The sequence below is a fragment of the Manacus candei genome, unplaced genomic scaffold, assembly GCF_025592945.1.
Source record: "Manacus candei isolate 608988 ecotype Guabito, Panama unplaced genomic scaffold, ASM2559294v1 h1tg000124l, whole genome shotgun sequence".
NCBI lineage: Eukaryota > Metazoa > Chordata > Aves > Passeriformes > Pipridae > Manacus > Manacus candei.
Genome location: NW_026138172.1, coordinates 1,633,175 through 1,653,736, shown reverse-complemented (window position 1 = coordinate 1,653,736; position 20,562 = coordinate 1,633,175). Strand labels below are relative to the sequence as shown.

The 20,562-nt window shown below is 44.7% G+C and overlaps 1 long non-coding RNA gene across 1 annotated transcript; it reads left to right on the top strand.

Annotated features, from left to right (window-relative positions):
• The first annotated feature begins 9,969 nt into the window (after positions 1 to 9,969).
• Positions 9,970 to 11,364, top strand: LOC127462248 (uncharacterized). The gene is made up of 2 exons (XR_007900373.1): positions 9,970 to 10,070; positions 11,259 to 11,364. It is a non-coding gene; the product is annotated as an uncharacterized LOC127462248 (long non-coding RNA).
• The last annotated feature ends 9,198 nt before the right edge of the window (positions 11,365 to 20,562 follow it).

The window sequence follows — 20,562 nt, the reverse complement described above, 5'->3', positions numbered from 1 at the left end:
CTGTCATTTAAAACCTGGAAATCAAGACAAGACATGAGGAAAGAAAAAGTTAATTCATCTAGAGTGAGGAAAGAAAAATTAATTCATCCCAGGTGACAAAAAAATATTAATTCATCTTGGGTGAATTGTATCTAATGCAGAGCTCTCACACCTGATTATGATAAAGTAAATATTATTTGGTATTTACTTGCTATGTTGATGTTTTTTGTACGTGCTTTTGTTATTGCTATGCAATGAGGGACACAAAAGGCAAAGAGATATTCCTAAAGGATAACACTATTTTGATCACATTTCTACAAATCTCAATACCAGTCATACACATGCCCTTCTTTTTATCTGCATTTGGCTCCAAGCAAAAATTTAATTTTCATTTGACCCTAAATATAAGGGATGTGTTTCCCACATTTTTGTTTTGGACATGGTGCTTCTCAAGTTACAAAACAAGGCCAGCAAGTGGCCATGGATCAGGTCCTCAGCGAAACTTGACAGGGTAATGCTGATGAATTGCATCAGCTGGAAGTCTGGCTTGCTGGTGTATTTGGGAACTGTGGTGAGGGAGGTGACTAATGTGTTGCAGTGTTTCTCAAGCTTTGAGGCTGAACATCCTGAGGAAACTCTGATCTCAGAGCAAACCTTAAGGAAGTGCCTTGTGTATGTTGTGGGAGAGGAAAGCTAGGAGGATGGATGAGAAGGAAAGGATTTTTAGGGGATTTCTAATGCTCAGGACTTAGCAAAACCAGATCCTGGGACAAACTCAGATTAATAAACAGAGCTTGTCCTGCCGAGTCTAGAGAAAAACTGACTTAGTGAGAAAGAAATTAAAAAGCTCTTGTGTTAGAAGTTTTAAGATGCGTTAGAAATTTTCATACAGAAAAAGAGAAAAAAACAGAACAGGAAACTGTTTTATGAAATCACTCTGTGGAGCTAAATCTTACCATGAGCTAAACCTTACTTAAGAGCCTTTGGAATGGCTGAGCTCTCTAATCCTAGGGACAAACTGAACAGACCTGTGGTTTTTGGCATTTCTGGAATTCCTGCCTGATTCATTCAGCTACTTCAGAGTGATGAGCATGGTTAGTCCTTTGTGATGAGGAGACCAGGAGGATAAAGCAATAGCATTTCATTTGCCTGGGGCAGAGAAATTGCTTGAACCAGTGAAAGTGAATTAGGCAAACTCATTCCACAGGCCTCCATCATGGACTTCTTTAAGAACATCATCCAACTTACCACCTGAGGAGTTCAAGCTTGGAAATATCAGGGCATGTAGGTCAGAAGAACAGTGATATGATAGGAAAGACGTGTAGGGTGAGCTTCAGTGTGACCCAGCACGTTACCTGCTTGTCACAGCCACTGTGAGTGGTGAGATGAGTGAGCCAGACCTGCCCAATGCTAAAGGAAAGAGTGGGGGAAATAAGGCCCTTTGCATGTATTACCAATGTGTTTGTATCTGGAAAACTTAAACATGGGAGCCCTCCTGTGGCAGTTCTTCAGAAGTATGTTTTTCACCAGGATGAAACAGTCACCAGAAATGTGTTGAAGTCCAAGCAGGGAGCAAACAGTCATAAAAGAAATCTGTATCTGTGCGTGGTGGGTGTGACTGTGGGTGTAGACACAGCTACTGAATGTCAGCGGGCGAGCCAACCACATGTTGCTTGTGTTGGGCAGATCACAAAATTTAACCTGACCAGCCCAATGACAACTCAGCAAATGAAGCTTAACCTTGAACACTGAAGCCCTTTGCACCTGTGCACGCTGACTGCAAGCACAGAGCCACTGCTCCTGTTTATTTGAAAGGTTTGAGGGCAAGGAGTATTCTCTGTGTCGAGGTGAACCAGCCAGCAGAGGAAGGCTGAATGCTACACATGAAATCAGCCCCACACAGCAGCCTGGCCCAAAGGTGATGCATGACTTACAGGACTTATCTGAAGCCTTTAAGAGATCCACATGGCCTGACTGGGCCTGAAGTCATCCCACAGTGCTGGTGGTGAATTTGCAGACAAGGCTGAGCAATCACCAGAGAGCACACAGGGCAAGAGCCAGCAGCAGTGGTCTTGCTGTCCAGCAGCTCCCTCCCGCTGGGTGTTCATGCAGACTGCCCAAGGAGGCTCATGTGGTCACACATGGCAAAGGACAGCAGGAACAGCCAAAGCAAAACTCTCTCTGGGGCTCAGGGATTGCCGCCCACCCACCCAGTTCACTCAGCACCCACCAGATTTACAGCTGGGATAATCATCCATCAAACTGCGCAGAGGGATCTCACAGGGGCTCGTGAGAGTTTCATTCTCTGCTGAATTCCCAGTGGCTGTTTCCTTCACAGCCCCTGGCATTATGAGCTGCCTCTGGGGTTTGCACTGGACACTTACAGGCCACCCCAGGCAGATCATATTTGTCCTCTGAGGGTGAGGAAAGAAATCCCACAATAAGTACTCTTTTCTCGGTATTTGTGAGTGGAGGGAGGGCAGGACTAACCCTTTTGGGAGCAGCACACACTTAAAAACACATAAGCTTGTCATGAATCCACTCTCAAAGGGTGGTGGCTTCATGCTTGCCTTGGTATGCACTAATTACTGTAGTAGCTGTATTCTGGTAACAGGCATGCTTTAACTGAAACAGGCGTTTATTAATTATTGATACTTCACTGAGACTTGAAAGGCATTTCCCTATAAAGTCAGAAAATACAAGAATTTTGGATTATTTTGTGCAGAGCTACAAAACCGTTAAACTTTAATGGACAAATAAAAAAGTCTTTTGAACTGAAGTAACACATATTGCTGTATACTGCAAATGTACTCCCTGGCTCACCAGCACACACTTTTATGCAGGTTCCAGACCGCGTTCTGAGCCTCACTTGGTTAAGGTAGAACTTAAATAAACTTGAGTTTGCTTATTCAAACTAGCAGCATCCAAAGACAGAACCTCAGTGTAATTATTGCATAAGAGCTGGTGTCCAAGAATTTTAATGCAAAGGACCTGCTTTTATCTGATGTGCTTGAAAAGTAACTCTGGTGTGCAGCACTAAGTGATAATTAAGTTGAACAGGATCTCTAATCTTAGGTTCTATATTAAAAAATATAAATTTTAATTCAGCCATAAGGAAATGTTTGGGAATATATTTTAATCTCTCTGGGTTAGTGAATTTGCATATTTGGTAAAGCTAATTGGGAAAGTCACTGAAGGTCAGAAGATAAGGTAAGCCTGTTGTGGATAAACACATGCACAAACACATAGGTACAGACACATAAATGAAAATCTCTTTAATGATGTTTTATTTTAATTATATTTTAATTTTCTTACTCTATGTATTCCTTTGCCGTTATGCTAAAATGTCTGGAAGAGAAGCTCATGCATTAGGAAAGCACATGGAAAAGGCATAGGGATTAATAATGTTTCCCTTTCAGAGGCTTCAGTGAAACTTAACTAACACTTAAATGTCCGCTGCTGAGGAATGAATCTGACCCATAGTGAACTAATATGGTAAGTCTTGGTGTTTTGAGACTGGCAATAGCTGGCAAGTGAACAGTCATCTGCTGTGCAAGCCCAGGACATTTTTTTCCCAAGCAAAGCTTCACAGGGCTTCCTATTCTGAATTCACACATGCTAATAATGCAATTACACATCTTGTTTGTTGCCACTGCCTAATTATAAAATATAATTTTTCCTCTCCTAACAGAAGGAGGAAGTGTAAATATTATTATAAACATAAATCTTGATCGTGCAGATGGATAAAACTAAAGCTGATGCTGCTGTTGTGGGAAGACAATTTATCATAACAAAAAAAAGCAGTAAACTAAAGTGGAAGATTGAGATGTGTTGTAACATTATGAAAACAAAGGAAATCCTTCGAGGAGGCCAGTGATTCTGAAAGGATTTGGCACAAGTCTGACTAGGATTGGTCCTGATTCCCTGGTGCAGCCAAAATTCTCTCTGAAAAGGATTTTTGCCATGTATGCTGCTTTAAAAAGTCTTCTAAAACAGGTTTGGGTTTTTTTGGGCGGGGTTTTTTTGGGCAGAGTTTTTTTCTCTGTTTGTTTGCTTTTGGCAGGTTTTTTGGTCAAGCTTTTATGATTTCAAAATGAAAATTAAATTAAATATAAAAATGAAAATGCCAAGGCCAACTCTTAGAAAACTGTAAGCCAGTTTTCCCTTCCACACAGTATGTTGTAGTGAATAACATTTGACAAATGGTCTTTCTGATTTCTACACCTCCTTCATTCTGTTCATGGATAATTGTAAAATGAAATCTTATAATTCTATCAGGGAATAATTCATAACTGTGATTAGGCATCATCTTGTTAACTGCAGAATAAAGCCAGGAAAAGTCATCTGGCTTCCAAGAGAAGAAGCTGTGTTGCTCATACAAGTATCTCTAATAATATTTACTCAGAAATGTACATACTGGCAAAGAAAAATGCAAAACGTTTTCATTTCTGCATGTTTGTCCCAGGCTGAAAGTCCCTCTTTAATTACTTGCTCCAGCCAAATCCCTGCCAAAAAACGGTGGGGAGGGAAGGGGAGCAGGCACACAGCGGAGAGCTATTTTAAGAAGTAAGAAAATGTTTTCAAAACTCTTTTCCTATTGTTGTTTTGCCATGATTTTGCTCCTTGAGAGATTCCAAGGTAGGATGGGCTCTTTGCCATCCTTTGAGAGTTAGGTCTCGAGAATGTGTGTACTGCACGGAGGAGTCTCACTCCAGCTACAGCCTTGTGCTTCCTTCTCTTTCCTTGCTCCTAGAGACTCCAGAAACCTTTCTAGGTCTTGCCAGGTCTTCCTCCTACAGCCTGTGCTAAATTACCAAGGCTGGGTAGATGCTGCAAAGCCCCTCAGTGCCACCAAAATTCCAAGGTCGTGGAGCTCCTTGGATCCTTTGGGTTTCCAGTAACAGACTGTTCCCTTTAACGTGGTTTTGACAGGCTGCATATTGTTCCTTTTTGTACAACCTGTACTTTTAGAAGGAGTAAGGTATTTGTGGGTGTCTGGCAAAGGGATCTCCAAATCCCAGCCAGGATGTAAACAAAATACAGCTCTTCAATAAAATTCAATAAATATTGGCCAATATAAACCTGCAAAAAATATCAGACCGTGCCATGCAACATTAAACCTTGTGAACTGCTCAGATCCCTCACCTCGAGCCTTTTTCAAAGGCATCAGAAAAAGTACAGTCTAATGTACACAAATACACAGGGACTGTGTTAGGATGGTATGTGGAGGCCAATTTGTGTATTTGCTCCATATTTTAGAGAGCAACGTTTGAATCTCTCTGTGCTTTTGTGAGATCTAGTCTCTAAACTCCAATTGTATTGTCAACAGTGTTTTCTTTGGAAAATAAACTGCCTTGGCTGAATTTGGAACTGCTCCCAGATTCCGTTCACTTCCTGACAAATGGCAGCAGAAAATTTAGACCGGCTAACATAAACATTAGCATCTGTGTCCATAGAGAGAAGGTAAGTATAATAATGCTGGGTGGGTGGACATCACTCAAATAATTCTGTAGACCACTTAAATACTAGAATCCACTGTTCTTTATTTATACAGCTCTGGAAGATGGCTCATCTGAAAAATCCAGCTAGGCTGTAGGGCAGCACTGCTCCAGTGGCACTTGCCTAATTCCAGACGAGAAGTATATTTTTCCCAGACTCCATGGAAGCCTTATAACTGGGATATATCCAAAATTCCTATGGGAAAGCTTGCATTTCTGGCGACATTCTTATTTTTTGAAGGAGCAGCTTGTGGTGCACAGGTAGAGTCCCCAGCTGGGGGGGATATGAAGAGCCACGCAGAGCCAGAGATGACACTGCCTTCCCTTCTCTGGATACTGACAGGATTATCCATCAGATAGTGCTAACATCTCACTGCTCTGGTCTGCTAGAGTGAAAGGTAGGCAGTGGTGTGGCAGGAACATCAGAGCTGGAGTTCATGTCCCCAAACATAATATAGACAGTTAATTCACATGGAGTTCAAAATGCAATAATTAGATGACTAAGTACCATAGAACCATAATTGGGCTCTCATGTTTATTATTTGCATTTCTTAGCCATCTTTATCTTTTTATACCATTGAAGAGTAAGAGAAAGAAAAATAAAAGCAATTTCTTCTCTTCCTCTCTTTTTTTTTTTTTAATTTTCTATTTATTACCAAGCAGATATTTTGTCTGTTTTTTAGGGAAGGGTCCCCACATAAAAATTATTTGGGCAGATGTTCTTCTGTTCTCTGCAGCCAGATTTTTTTTCCCTTACCCACAATTTTTTCATTCAGTTAATGCAGTAGGGATGATACAATGCAAGGCCCTGGTAAGAAAAGGTGAAAATAAACTACACTGGTGCCTCTGCTCACTGTTTTCACTCATCTAATTCTGTTTTGATATGCAAATCAAAGATGGGTTCAAGCAAGTGTCCTGGAAATGTTTTAGTTCCCTTGAAGTTTTATCATGGCTGACAGGAATTTGAGAAGTTCTGACATTTCCATACAGCCTGGAGGCCAGTCAAAGTTATTCTAGGTAAACTAATGGACATTTGGCATGTCCCATGTTTCAGGCAGACCATATGCACATGGAGCAGGGACCACCCTCACCAACACTTGCTGGGATGCACCTCATAATTTTCAAGGCAGAAATTCCTTGAATGCCTTTCAATGCCTTCAGAGTGGAATAAAGGGGAAGGGACCAGAGGAGTGGTCCTGTGGGGATCCACAGGAGGGACTGGTTGGCTCCAGTGTGAAGCAGTAAGTGAAAGCAGGAGTTACTAGCACATTGTCCCCAGACTGACAAACTTCTCTACGCTGCTGTGACTCCCTGAGCCTGCTGCCTATTGTTGCCAGTGTTTCTGTGGGAGAGAGCTCTCTATTCATACTCTGGTTTATGTCCTTCTTTAGGACATGAACTCGTTCCAAACCAATCTTCCATACAGTGCACAAGCCACTACTTCAAATGCCTTTCAGGAGATAAGAAGCAAGTGTCAGATGCCAACACTCAGCTCTTCCTTCTTTACAGTCCAAAGACTCCAAAGATTTTACGAGTGAACACTAATAAATGCAGTCTGGGGAAGGATGTACTGAGCTGAAGAATATTTCAGAGAGGAACAAAACTACTATACTGAAGATGCTTCCCTCACCTTCTTACATCAGACACCAGCTTTTAGAAGTTATAACTGTGGGTCCAAAGCTATGGGCTGGATCCCCAGCTATGATGAGTCTGAGTATTTGGATTGAATCAATGAAGGTACATCCAGAGAAACCAGCTGAATATCTGGCCCACCAGCTGAATATCTGGCCCACCATTTAATGCATCAGTGAAATCAACTGAAGTGACAAATGAAGTTATAGAGACACCTCACTAAACAACATCTCAATGATGAGAATTTTCAATAACAGAGCTCATCCCTCACCATTGCAAACTGCTGTTCTGTATTTTCCCTTTAAGCTGCTCTGCACTGAGATGACTTCAGCTTTTTTTTTACACAGAATCAATAAACTCCTTGAACCAACACTGCTAATGAAACGACCTTGGATCTTTGTTTTATGATACATCATAAGTATTTCCAAAATTAATCAGGCCATAAGGTTTGAGAGAGTTACATAGTTTGGGCAAATCTGCCAGGCCTAACTGTATTATTTTTGAGTAATCATCCTCATACATCATAACAGCAGCAGCAAGAGCAGTGACTGAAGAAAAGAGGAAAACTATTTAACCTTCCTATGAGTAGTAAGAACTGTAAGTGAACTAATTTGTGGTGGTTTCCTACTGAGGAGCAGAAAGTCACTAAAAAATATCTTGTAAGGAAGAATGAAAGCTAACTCCTTTCAGGAGAAAACTGAAGTTTGGAGGTTTGCAATTCAGGAGGATTTACAGTTTGCAAAGATCTTGGGGTAGATAACTGAGTCTCAGAAATTTATGCCAACAGTTTTAGAGGAAGACTGGGGGTTGGGTTAGACAACCTTTAAAGGACCCTTCCAACTCAAACCATTCTATGATTCTATGAATCTAAGATTACTGCTATCACAGAAGGGGGTTGACAGCCAGCTGCCCACATAGTTTTCCCACCAAGAAATCAGAGAGACAATTTAAAAGGTATGCACTGTTCAGAAAGGTATATTTATTTACTAATTTTGACACATAGTTCTGCTTTCGCCTGCTTTGCCTCCTCCTAAATTCTTTGTTTCAAAGTGAAAACAGATGAGAAACTGAGTTTCATCTAATTTTCTGAGATTTTGAGTGGAGCTGAGAAGCTGTTTGCTAGTGATTGCTACAGTGAGCTCTTGATGGCACCACAGAAGCTTGGTAGAATGGCTATAAATGAACTCCATATCTCTTTATCCCTTGCATAAACTTTGCCTACCAGCAAGTGTACCTAAATAAAAGAATCACAGACCTACTGACACTGGGATGTACCTCTGGAGATCACCTAGTCCAAACTCCTGCTGCCCAGGAACACATTGAATCATGTTTCAGATATCACTGAGGACGGAGACTCCATTGACCTCTCTGGGAAATCTGTGCCTGTGCTCAATCTCTTTTACAGTAAAACCATTTCTGTCCTATGTTGAAGTGGATTTTATTTTTTTCTTTATATTGCAATTTGTGTCCATTGCCTCTTGCCCACCACTGGACAGCCCAGAAGAGAGTCTGGTTCTCACCTCCTTGGACCTGCTGGCAACACTCCTCCTCCCGCAGCCCAGGACATCATTGTCATCTGTTGCTGCAAGTGCACGTTGCTGTCTCATGTTCATCTTGATCCCCAAGTCCTTTCCTGCAAAGCTGCTGTTCATTTGACCAGCCCACAGCCTGAACTGGTGCATGGGACCATTCTCCCTCAGGTGCAGGACTTTGTAATTCCCTTTGTTAAACTTCATCAGAATCTTGTCAGCCCATTTCTCCAGCCTAAGGTCCCTCTGGACATTAGTACAATCACTTGGTGTATCAGTCGCTCCTCCCAGCTTTGTAACATCATCAAACTTGTGGAGGATCATCCTGCCCCATCATCCAGCTGTTGAAGAGTATGGATCCAGTATCAACCCCTGAGGTACACGACTCGTGCCTGCCTCCAGGTGGGCTTTGTGCCCCTGACCAAAACACTTCGAGCTCAATAGTCAGTTTTCAATTCACTGCACTGTCCACTGTCCTGGTCTGTTTGCTGAGGAAATTCCACCACGTTCCACAAATTATGCCACCATCAACAGGACTCGGTCCCAGGCTCCTCTTGAAGAAGGTGAGTCGCCAACCTGCTGGGTAAATCAGGGGCTTATTTATCCAATAAAGAGAGCAGCTTGAACTGGGAACCTCTGAAGAGACATCCCAAACAGAAATACCCCTGGGCAATTATACCCTTGCAATCTAAATTACCCACCCTCCCACAGGTCTGACCAGGAGTTATATTAGGGTCTAGGGTCTTCCTTTTCTTCACTGGGTCCCTTCACTGTCTCTAGTCAGGCTGTTCCTTCTCTTACCTCCAAAGCTGCAGCATCAGCTGATGGTTGCATCAACCTTTCTTGATTCCTTATCTTCCGACTTGAACTGGCTCTGGGGCTTTTCTTGATTTAATTAAAGCTTAACTAAAGCTGTTAACTTCCACCTAGATATGCTGAACTTTTACCTAGTTAAAAGCCTAAGACTGCAGCAAATTTAGCTACTAAAGCTAAGCATGTTATGCTAAACAGGTTCTACATAAGTAGTATACCAAATTGCACAACACTCTTCCTGAGGATATTATGGGAGTTAGTGTGGACATCACCCAGCTGAACATCTTCATGTGGGAAAATTTTATGATATTAAAAAGACTGAGGGCCATCGCAGCACCCGAGATGTCTCTTGCACTTTTTTCCATGAAACATTATTTTTGTGAATTCGAGTCTTTTGTGGTGAATTGTTTGGCTTGGTTAGGTGTGTTCAAATGTTTTATGACCTGTGGAATGTGGGTATTTGTGATACAATCATTCTGTGAGTGCAGTCTTCACAGAATGTATCTGCATCCAGTTCAGGGAGCTGGCACTACCAGATGTATGTTAACCTCTTCCAGGAGCAGTGCTACTTAGATGACAATTCTGGGAAATTTGGAAGGTATGTTGATATGCCAAACTGGTGAGTACTCTGTTTCTACAATAAGATGTGTAAATGTCTTCCATAAAATAGATTTACAATGTTTTTCCAGGAAAATCCAACAAAAATATTTGGTTAAGAAGTTTTATTCCTGGAATAAAGATTTCAAAAGCTAAAATGAAAATATTGTCACTTCCATAATGATGAGAAAAGTCACTTGTGCTAGCAGCCACTGCACTCCCCTGCAATCCAGTCTAGCATTCTCATCTTCTAATTACTCCTTAGTATTTGCAACAAGCTATTTATTTGGAATGCCACACAGGTATCACAGGGAGTAGGAAATCAAATTACAAAACAACAACAACAAAAAAAGACATAATTAACAAGCAGCTGCTCCTGAAGCAACATTAGAATTAGGTATGTATTTCAGCATAAACACCTTAGTGATTAGGTTACTGCCCTGGATTATACCTCACTGTCTTTTGGGCAGAGGGATGAAAGGAGCCAGCCAGATATTTATTTTTGTTTATATGGAGCAGCTATTCAACAGAAATGAAAAATAGAACAATTGTGTCTGTATAGCTTCATCCCAAAAATCTCATGTTTGTTCTGCTAGGCTTTCTAAAGCAATAAAACCTAAAAGTAAAATGCCATTTGCAATAAAAATACTATGAGAAATTCCATCTTTTTTCCCCAGCTTTAGACAGGAAAAATATATTTCTTGTCATAATCAATAGTTTTTAGATCCCTGACTTACCTTCTTGCCTCCCTGCCCCAAACAGAATGCTGCCATATGCTGAATTTACAACCTCTCTGCACAAAAGCACTCTGTGACTATTATTATGCCCATAAAAAACATGTCCCTCTAAAAAAAAAAAAATCAACAAAGGTGGAGATTTAAAAACAAACAAAAATAACCAGGAAAATCAGGTGATCACGCTGTCCCTGTAAACCAAATCTGGCAAAGGAGCAAGAATCTAAAATCTGTGGGAATAAGTGGCTGGAAAAAGTAAGGACAGCCTCTCAGGAACCCATTGGAAGAACCGCTGTGAGTTCCTACAAGACCTTAGAGAACCAACACGCTGGGGACACAACTCTAAAAGAAGCCTCAAATTTTGCACTCTGTTAACACCAGAGAATCCCACTCTGAAATAAAGGTATAGGAAATCCCATTTCATTAGTTCTGTTGTTCATGAAGGAACACGAGTTGTTGTTTGGTTTATTTTTCAGAGATATTAAAGTTGCAGGTTGGCAGGAAAGAGGTGGATTTGACAGGCAAGGGAGAAGGCTCTACAAAAAGGGGTCCAGAGGAGTCCTGAAAGGATGGAGCAACTGACAACAAAACACCAAATCACAGCAGCCTGTAGGCAGAGGGAACACTCCCTGCATGACTGCTGCACAAATGGAAAAGATGTTCAGGGAGGAAAAGAATACAAGTTTGTGAATTGTACTGTTTTTTCGAGAAGATGGCATTTAAAATGATGTTTGACAGAGAGTCTGTCACAAAAAGAAGCTATTGCAAGCTTCCCACTAAGCACAACTCTGCCTTATACAAAAGGAATTGTTATGTGCAAGGAAAACTACAGTGTCCCACTGTTTGTACTATGCAGGAAGCAAACATAGAAGCAGTTCTGTTTTCCATATTCTTGCATAACCTCAACAAAGCTGGCTGCATCTTAAAAGTTAAAGGAGCTATCAGTGAAGTACTGTTCCCAGTTTAGCAATTCAGAAAATTATAGTGTGTATCTGATAGAGAAAAATGTGCTTTCTTCACCATCTTCATCTTTTATCAAACTATTGTGTCCACATTCCTTTAGTTCCCAAACTCTGACAATAGTTCTAATGAAATCCCCCAGTCATAAAATCACAGAATGGTTTGGGTTGAAAAGAACCTTTGAAAATCACGTAGTCCAACACCCCTACCGTGGGCAGGGATATATTTCACTCAATCAAGTTGCTCAAAGCTCCATGAGCAAAGCAGGTGCAGATCCCTCAGGAAAGAGGCATGGCATGGAGTGAGAGAAAGCTTTGGCTTTATTGCAAGACTAGTATTACCACTGTGGCAGTCCTAGGAACCTATGCTAGATAAAATGGTGTCCCAACTCTTCTTTGGGTGTGAAAAAAGTTTTATTACAAACAGAGATGGGTAATAAAACTTGGAAAATAATTAATATATCATACTTATGGAATGCCTTGGTTTGCTCATTAGCAGACTTGCTGATTTAATGCAGATGTTGTTGTCTAAATTCCAAGATCTGCAGCTGGCTGTCACACTGGCACCCATGCACCCCCCAGATGGGGGGAAATTACTTGTCCTGAGTTACTATGACAAGATAAGATGCACTTGGGATTCCAAATCATCCATGCCAAAGTCTTCTTGTTCCCTACAGCTCATCCAGCCTGGCTTTGAACACTTTCAGGGATGGGGCACCACAACTTCACTAACCCTAACCCTTTTCTTCTCCAGGCTGAACAATCCCAGCTCTCCCAGACTTTCCTCACAGCAGAGCTGCTCCATCCCTCTGATCATCTTGGTGCCTCCTCTGGACTCGCTCCAACAGCTCCATGTCCTTGCTGTGCTGGGCCCCCAGAGCTGGAGGCAGCACTGCAGGGGGGACTCCCCAGAGTGGGGCAGAGGGGCAGAATCCCCCCCTGCCCTGCTGCCCACACTGCTTTGGGTGCAGCCCAGGGCATGGGGGGTTTCTGTGCTGGGCCACGTGCAACCTCTCATCCACCAGCACCCCCAAGTCATTCTCCCCAGGGCTGCTCACAGTAATTTCATCTCTTGCTCTGTACTGATACTGGGAATTACCTTGATCCAGGTGCAGGATCTTGCACTTGGGTCATGGATTTTGCACTTGGCCTTGCTGAACTTCAGTGAGGTTTCCATGGGCCAGGTCCTCATGGCCATCAAAGTCCTTACGGATGGCACCCCTTCCCTCTGGTGGAGCAGCTGCTCCACTCAGCCTCGTGTCATCTACTAACCTGCTGTAGATACATTCAATCCCACTGCAGTTAAGAAGTTAATCTTCTTAACTGCTTCCTCTGCACTATTTCCACATCTGACATCAATGACATGTTATCTAAACAGTTTTGATGTCTATGCCAATTGATTTATATTGTTGATATTACTGTACATCTCCATTTTATGAATAAGCTTGTCTGTCAAAGCATCTCATTCTTTGTACTTGCTCTTATTTTCCTTTTTAGTGTCCAAGTTATGGTGCATTATCCAGGTAGGCTGTATTTTAAAAGATGGGATATGACCCCATATGCCATTGATGAAGGTATTAAATAGGTCCCAGTATAGACTCTTAAAAGGCACCACTCATCAGCTGTTTTCCACTAAGACACTGAGCCATTGACTGTAACTCTTTGGACATGGCCATACAGCCAGTTGTTTATCCACCCAACAGTCCATTCTCAAACACATCTCTCTCCAATTCAGCGATAAGAATGTTGTGGGGGACCTTACAGAGATCCAGGTAGATGACATCCATAGCTCTTCCCTTGTCCAGTGATGCAGCCACTGCTGTAGAAGGCCACTAAGTTAGTCAGGCACAATTTTCCCATGTTATCTGTCTCTGTCTTGAGTATGTTTCGACATATCTTCCAGGAGGATCTGCCCCAGAACCTTAGCAGACACTGATATGAGGATGACTGTGTTGAAGCCAGTCTCCTTACTTTGTACATATATTAACTGAGATTCCCACATTATGCCTGTGTATTACCTTTGCCTGAGCTTCTTCAGCTTCCAAGATCAGCCAAAGCCCGTGAGGTCCCCGTGGTTCCACACGAGTCACTGGCTGACCTGTCAGGGCAAAGCAGCCACACCGTGTCTGTCCCAGATGACAAAGCAAAACAGCTGCATTGACCCACAGGTACAGCTGGGGAAATGAGGTGCTTTGGGCTTGAGACAGCACAGCAGGAACTTGTATCACCTGGACAACATGAATAAAGGAGGTAAAGTAGCCCTAAAGGTAAGTAACCCCTTTCCTCCATGATGTGTAAGAAGGTGCTAACAATGCACTTCTCCTAGTGCTGACCTGGCGTGTCGGCTCTGGATAGAAAGTGAAGATCAATGATGTTTGCAATCATTCTGTACAATACCTGGAAGCAAGCCAACATTTAACACAGCTTTTTTCCCAAAGTGTGGCAAATGACAGTCTGCAGTATTCCTGACTTAAATGAGGTTTGAGCTCCAAAGCTGAGTGCTCCTTTGCTTGAAAGCGTTTGATCCTGAAGAAGATATAGAAGTGTTCAATTTAAGAGTTTATCTCTCTTGTAGTAAGCTCTGAGCAATCATACTTCAAAGTTTAAATTGCAAAATTCAGGGACTTGGTTGTCTCAAAGAATATTCACTTAGCTACCCTTGGTGCTGGTAAAAAACCCACAGACAAGTGCCGAGGAGATGTCAGCTACAAGGCACATGCTAGATCCTAATTCTGAGCTGAGCGGTTTCATTAGTAGAAGACAGGATAATGTGCTTTTTTGTAAGTACCATGCAAATTGTAATTGAAAAAACCAACCCCAAACTCACTAGGAGCCTCATCACTAGTAGTTTGCAGGTAGTAATAACATGAACCACATCACAAGAAGCGTTTTCTCCTGCACTGCACATTCTCTGCCCTTGCCCCTGAGGCTGAGCCCTGAGCTGGGGCTGTTGCCGACTCAGACCCTTTGTGTGGTGCTGCAAACCACATCAGTGTGGAGTTTTAGGTGGGAGACATGGGACATAACAGGTTTTGCTCTGAAGTTAATTTCTTTTACTTAGGTGTTTGGAGAGTAGTGGAGACCAGCGGGCATGCTGAGTAGTCTTTAATTTGTGTTGCTAGAAAGCAGTTCCCTGCTTTTTTGCTATGATGCTCCATGTGCCATACTGAGGTGGTCCCGGGGGAGGCCTGACCACCTCCACTTAATGTAAGACATAGAGATCAGTCAGACTCTGGGCTCTCACTTCTGGATGACTGTGATCACTTTTTGTAAAGGCTGTGGGAGAGACCTGCTGTCTGGTGTGCATTTGTGGCAGTGCTCCTCTCTCTGTGGTGGGCTGACCCTGGCTGGATGTCACATGCCCACCAAGGCTGCTCTGTTGCTCAGCTGGACAGAGGAGAGAACAAAGGGCTTGTGGGTTGAGGGAAGGGCATGGAAGAAATCCTTCATCAGTTACTGTCATAGGCAAAACCGAGTAAAACCCAGGAAATTAGTTTAATTCATTATCAGTCAAATCAGATTAGGACACCAACAAATAAAATCAAATCTTATAAACACCTTACTCCCACCCCTCCCTTTTTTCCAGGCTCAGCTTCACTCCTGCCTCCAGCAGTATAGGGGGATAAGGAAAGAGCACTGTGGTCAGTTCATCACCTCACACTCTTCTGCTCCAATGCAGGGTCTCTCCCAAGGGAGATGGTCCTCCACAGACTTCTCCAACATGAGTCCTTCCCATGAGCTGAAGTTCTTCACAAGCTGCTCCAGCATGAGTCCCTTCCACAGAGTGCAGTCCTTCAGGAATAGGCTGTTCCAGCATGAGTCCCTCCCATGGGACCAGAAGCTCTGTCAGCAAATCTGCTCCAGCCTGGGCTTCTTTTTCCACAGCTCCTGCCAGGAGCCTGCTCCAGTGTGAGATTCCCATAGGGTCACAGCCTCCTTCAGGCATGCACCTGCTTCAGTGTGGGCTCTTCTGTGGGCTGCAGGTGGATCTCTGCACCTCCATGGACCCCCCTGGGCTGCAGGGGCACAGCTGCCTCACCACGGTCTCACCACGAGCTGCAGGGGAATCTCTGTTCCAGCGCCTGGAGCGCCGCCTGACCCTCCTTCCTCCCTGACCTGGGGGTCTGCAGGGCTGTTTCTCTCACATATGCTCTCTCCTCTCTCCAGCTGCAATTGCTGTTGCACAGCAATTTTTTTCCCTTCTTAAATATGTCATCCCACTATTCCTGACGGGCTCATCCTTGGCCAGCAGTGGGTCCAAGCTGGAGCCGGCTGGCGTTGGCTCTGTTGGACACAGGGGAAGCTTCAAGCACCTGTGGTCCCCCCCCTACCAAAACCTTGCCATGCAAACCCAATGCAATCCAGCCTAAAGGCACCAGGTTTCTTTGGCAAACTGTGTGCCCCTGGTGAGTGCTAGGAGTCAGAGTGGAGTCTGCTCACGCTGACTTAAGAGTGTGTCTCTGCTGAGCTGGACACACACCTCTACCCTGATGACTCTGGAAATGAGATAACTGCAGAAAGACAAGGTATGAGAGAGAGAGACAATTAACATTCAAAATAAATAGAGATATAGTGGCCTATATTTTTTTTTTTTTGGTAGTTGACAGCACCTCTGTTGTGCTGGTACACCCAACACAATGCCTGGTTGTGATGTGAAGGGATGTAAAAATCTCTAGCTGGACATATAGGTTTCATCAGATTTTGTGGCTTTTTGTTTTGTTTTACGTCTTAGTCTTTTTCTCCTGTTTTTTTTTTACCCAAGTAACCATTGCTGGGCTATGAATTAATGACAGATGTACTTGTTTATGCAGACTCTGACTATGATTTAATATCTATTATTTTTATAGCTCCTCAAGGCATCAGGGTCAGGACTCTTCTTTCACTCACAAATAAGTTTAAGAAATAGTATCTCACCCACTGGTTAAATTTTAAACAATTCTAAAAGGAAGACTTTCATGCTCAAATTAGGATTTCTATTATTTTTTTTTCCAGGAAATGACAGTATGTTGCTTAGTATTTCATATGTTTCAGATTGCAGTACCCTAGTTATTTACAATCTTACAGGATCAGAATTTCCATTTAAAAGATTAGTATTTGAATATATTGACTCCAAATGCCGGTGGCAGGGAAACCAAGATGGTTTTACAGAGTCAAGGATACTTGAAAAAGAAAAGTGCTTTATCTCACATTTTGTTAATTCAGCAGGTTTTTGTTTCCTCACACCTCCTGGTTCTTTTTTTTCCCGTTGTTTGTCTGACAAGGGGGTTTGTCCAACCTTCAGCACGACTCTGTCATGCTTTCCCTGACATTTGCACTTCAGAGCTACTTATCCCTTGCAAAGGGAAGGTTGTTCCAGGCTACCTTTCCAAGGAGACTTACACTGAAGCTATTTTGAGGGCAGCTGGCAATTTTTAGCTTTGGGCTCTGTGTCAGGGCTTGTCCTTAAGCACCCACATGGGATGTGCAAATTTTCACTGATCTAATTGTGTTGATTTTTCTTCCAGTGCATTTTACAAGCGATTACTGAAAGATATGGTGCCTGTTCCTCATGTTGTTCATCTCTTGTTCTGGGGTGGGGTGGGGGGAGGACTGTTATTTAAAAGCAGAGATATATCTGTCACTGAAATTTCATTATTTGTCCAGTTTCTTTCAATTAATACTGAGGCTTGGCCTTTTTATAACAAATGCTAAAAAAAGGTCTGCCTTTGTTTAATGTACATTTTTTGTTTTACATAAGCACAAGCCACATGTTTATCTCTGCTGTACTAGCTTAGACTACTTTCCTAATATTCCCAAAAGTATGCAGATAAAGAATAGAATTTTCTGATTACCAGAGTAATGAATTCAAAACTCACTTTTATGCTCCAATATATTTCTTTCCATACTATTTATTATCGTAAGATTTTTCTTTTCTCTTCCATATGTCTATAAACTAAACAGGAGAGGCCAGAACAGGACCCCCAGAAATGCTGTGGATCAGGATCCCCTTGTGTTTTTCCAGCCCCTCCACAGCTCAGAGACAGTGGCCATACGAAAATACTCTCCTAGCTTTCCAGTGGTCTCAGGCCCACAGAACATCTTTTGAGTATACAGAGATACCAGGATGCTGCCTTGTGCCCCAGGAAAGGACACTGAGGGGTATCTCTGAGACAGCTCTGGCATCTGGTCAGGACCTGGCTGTGTGCTCAGAATGGGAATTGTTCACCTGGCCCATCTTCTGAGCACCTGTGAGCTGCCAGAAAGTCCCACACCTGGCACATGCCACATCCCTCCTGAGCCCTGGGCTCCAAAGGCAGCTCTGGAGAAAGGCTGCGGAGCCTCTGCGGCTCTGGGGAACCCCAGGGGAAAAGGAGAAGTCCCAGAGTGAGAGATGGAGGTCTAAAGTGATCTGATGACAGCCCTTGTGCTTTAGTCAGACACCCATGATGTGACCTGATGCAGGAGAAGAGAGAACACAGTACATCCCTTACAGAAGAACCTTTCTTGTATGTCAGCTTTTCCTTCCAAATTGCATGGAATCTTTATGCTGTTTAACAGTCCTCTCCTGCCTCTCACTGAGCAATTTATGCTTGTTAACCGTGTTCACCTTTCCTGTTTCTTTGAGGGGGTTTCTGAATGTTTTGTGGGGCTTTTTTGTCCTTATCATTTGGGGGGGGAGGGGTTATTCTCTCTTTCCTCCTCTTGTCCCCCTCACACACAAATCCTGTAAAGAAGCTGCTCACATCTGGCTTCTTACATGTGCAAGTACCAAGCTCAAATCAGGAAAGTTAAAAACTAGGGAGATGTCTGAGAGCTTGCTTTCTGGAACGCTCCCCAGAGTCTACTGTGGGATATCACCAACCAGTGTGTTACAATAGGTTCAGATGATGACAAGCATCTTCTTCTCACAGAATGTCCCTGCTAAGAAAGGAACAGACCAGATTAACTGAAACTACTGATTTAAATAAATTAAAAAACAAACAAACAAAACAACAGGTCAGAAGGGTCACTCGGGCAGTGTCACATCAGGATCCTTTGTAGCTACTTGCAAGGGGTTGTCTCCTATAGCAAAAGCAGATTTTCCCTACTCCAGGGCTCTCTCCTAATCCAGTATGGCAAGAGCAAGAGAAGGAGTATCTCGGCAGCCCAGTTACTTCTGGCAAGAGACTCCATCCCTCCCAGAGCCTCTGGGAGACCTGCTGGAGTCAGACACAGGAGCCCCTCTGCACAGGTCTCCCTGCTGCCTGGGAGGGGCGGGGAACAGCAGAGCCCGCTCCTTGCTGAGGATGCACATGGCCAGGAAAAGGCTGCAAGGAAGAGTGGGAGCCCAGGCCATTGCAGTATAAGATTCCCAGGAGCAGCTGGCCCAGCAGCTCCTGTCCCCAAGACACCGGTTCTCAATCCACGGCTCCCAGGAAGCTGCGGCTTTGCCGTAGGAGAAGATCCTTTGTGTGGTGCTGGACAAGATTGTCCAGTGACAAAGGCAAGTGTTTCCAACTCCAGGGCTGTCTCTTGAGCCGGCTCTAGAGTAGAATATTAGGGAATATCTCTGCATCTCTCTTCCTTCCTGCAATAGCCTCCATCCCTTCCAGAATCTCTGGGAGTCCTGGTTGACTCCAGACAGATCAGCCACTGCCTAAGGGACAAAATCCAGCATATACAGGAAGGACCTAAACTATTTCAGTTTTGAGCCAGTAGGGTGCAGAAGTACTGTTGTGTAAACACTAAATAAGGAGAAGGGGAAGGAAGAAAATAGAAACTTTTTTTTTTGTTTTTGCAAATAGGGTTTTTTCACATGGGTTTAGGTTGGCTATTTGGGAGAGGTTCTTCCCTCCGAGGGTGGTTGGGCACTGGACCAGGCTCCCCAGGGCAGGGGTCACAGCACCAAGGCTGACAGAGTTAAGGCACATGGTGTGACTCTTGGTGTTGGTCCTGTGCAGGGCAAAGGCTTGGACTCGACGCTCTTTGTGGGTCCCTTCCACCTCAGCATATTGTGTGACTGTGCGATCAGTTCCCTCTCTTTCAACGCTTCTGTTCTTTTTCGGGATCCTGGCTGCCCGGGGGGCTGCTTCCCTGCCCGTTGTGGCGGCCGCAGCCAGGCGCTGAGTGCCCGTTCCCCGGGCGGGCACGGCCGCTCGCTCCAGGACTAGCGGGGCAGCGCCGCTCCCTGGAGCATTCCCGGGATTCCCTCGCCGGTTTCCAGGCAACGCTCCCCGCGCGGGGCTCGAGGCGTCGAATCCTCCCCGCGCGCTCCTCGCTCCAGGGCCGAACGCGCGCAGCCAATGGGAGGAGGCGGAGTGGGCGGGGCGAGGCGGGGATTGGGCGGGGCGGGGGCGGGGCCGAGAGGGTCGGTTGGTGGGGTTTGGGGCGGGGCGGGCGCGGGCGGGGCCGGGAGCGGGAGCGGTGCCGCTGAGCGGCCCCCGGGCAGAGACCCCGGGGAGAGACCCCCGGCGAGTGGCCCCCCGTGCGCGGCCCCGGGGGAGACATCCCGGGGGAGACATCCCCGGCGAGTGGCCCGCGGGGCCGGGGGAGGGACCCTCCGTGCGCGGCCGCCGGCGAGCGTCCGCTGGTGAGCGATCCCCGGTGAGTGACGCTCGGTGAGTGACCCTCGGTGAGCGACCCCCGGTCAGCGACCCTCGGTCAGCGACCCCCGGTGAGTGACCCCCGGTCAGCGACCCTCGGTGAGCGACCCCCGGTGAGTGACCCCCGGTGAGTGACCCCCAGTGCGCGGCCCTGGGTGAGCGACCCCCAGGGAGGGACCCCCGGTAAGTGACCCCCGGGCAGGGACCCCCGGTGCGCGGCCCCCGGGGGTGTCGGGCCGGGGCTGGGCGCGTTCCTTCCC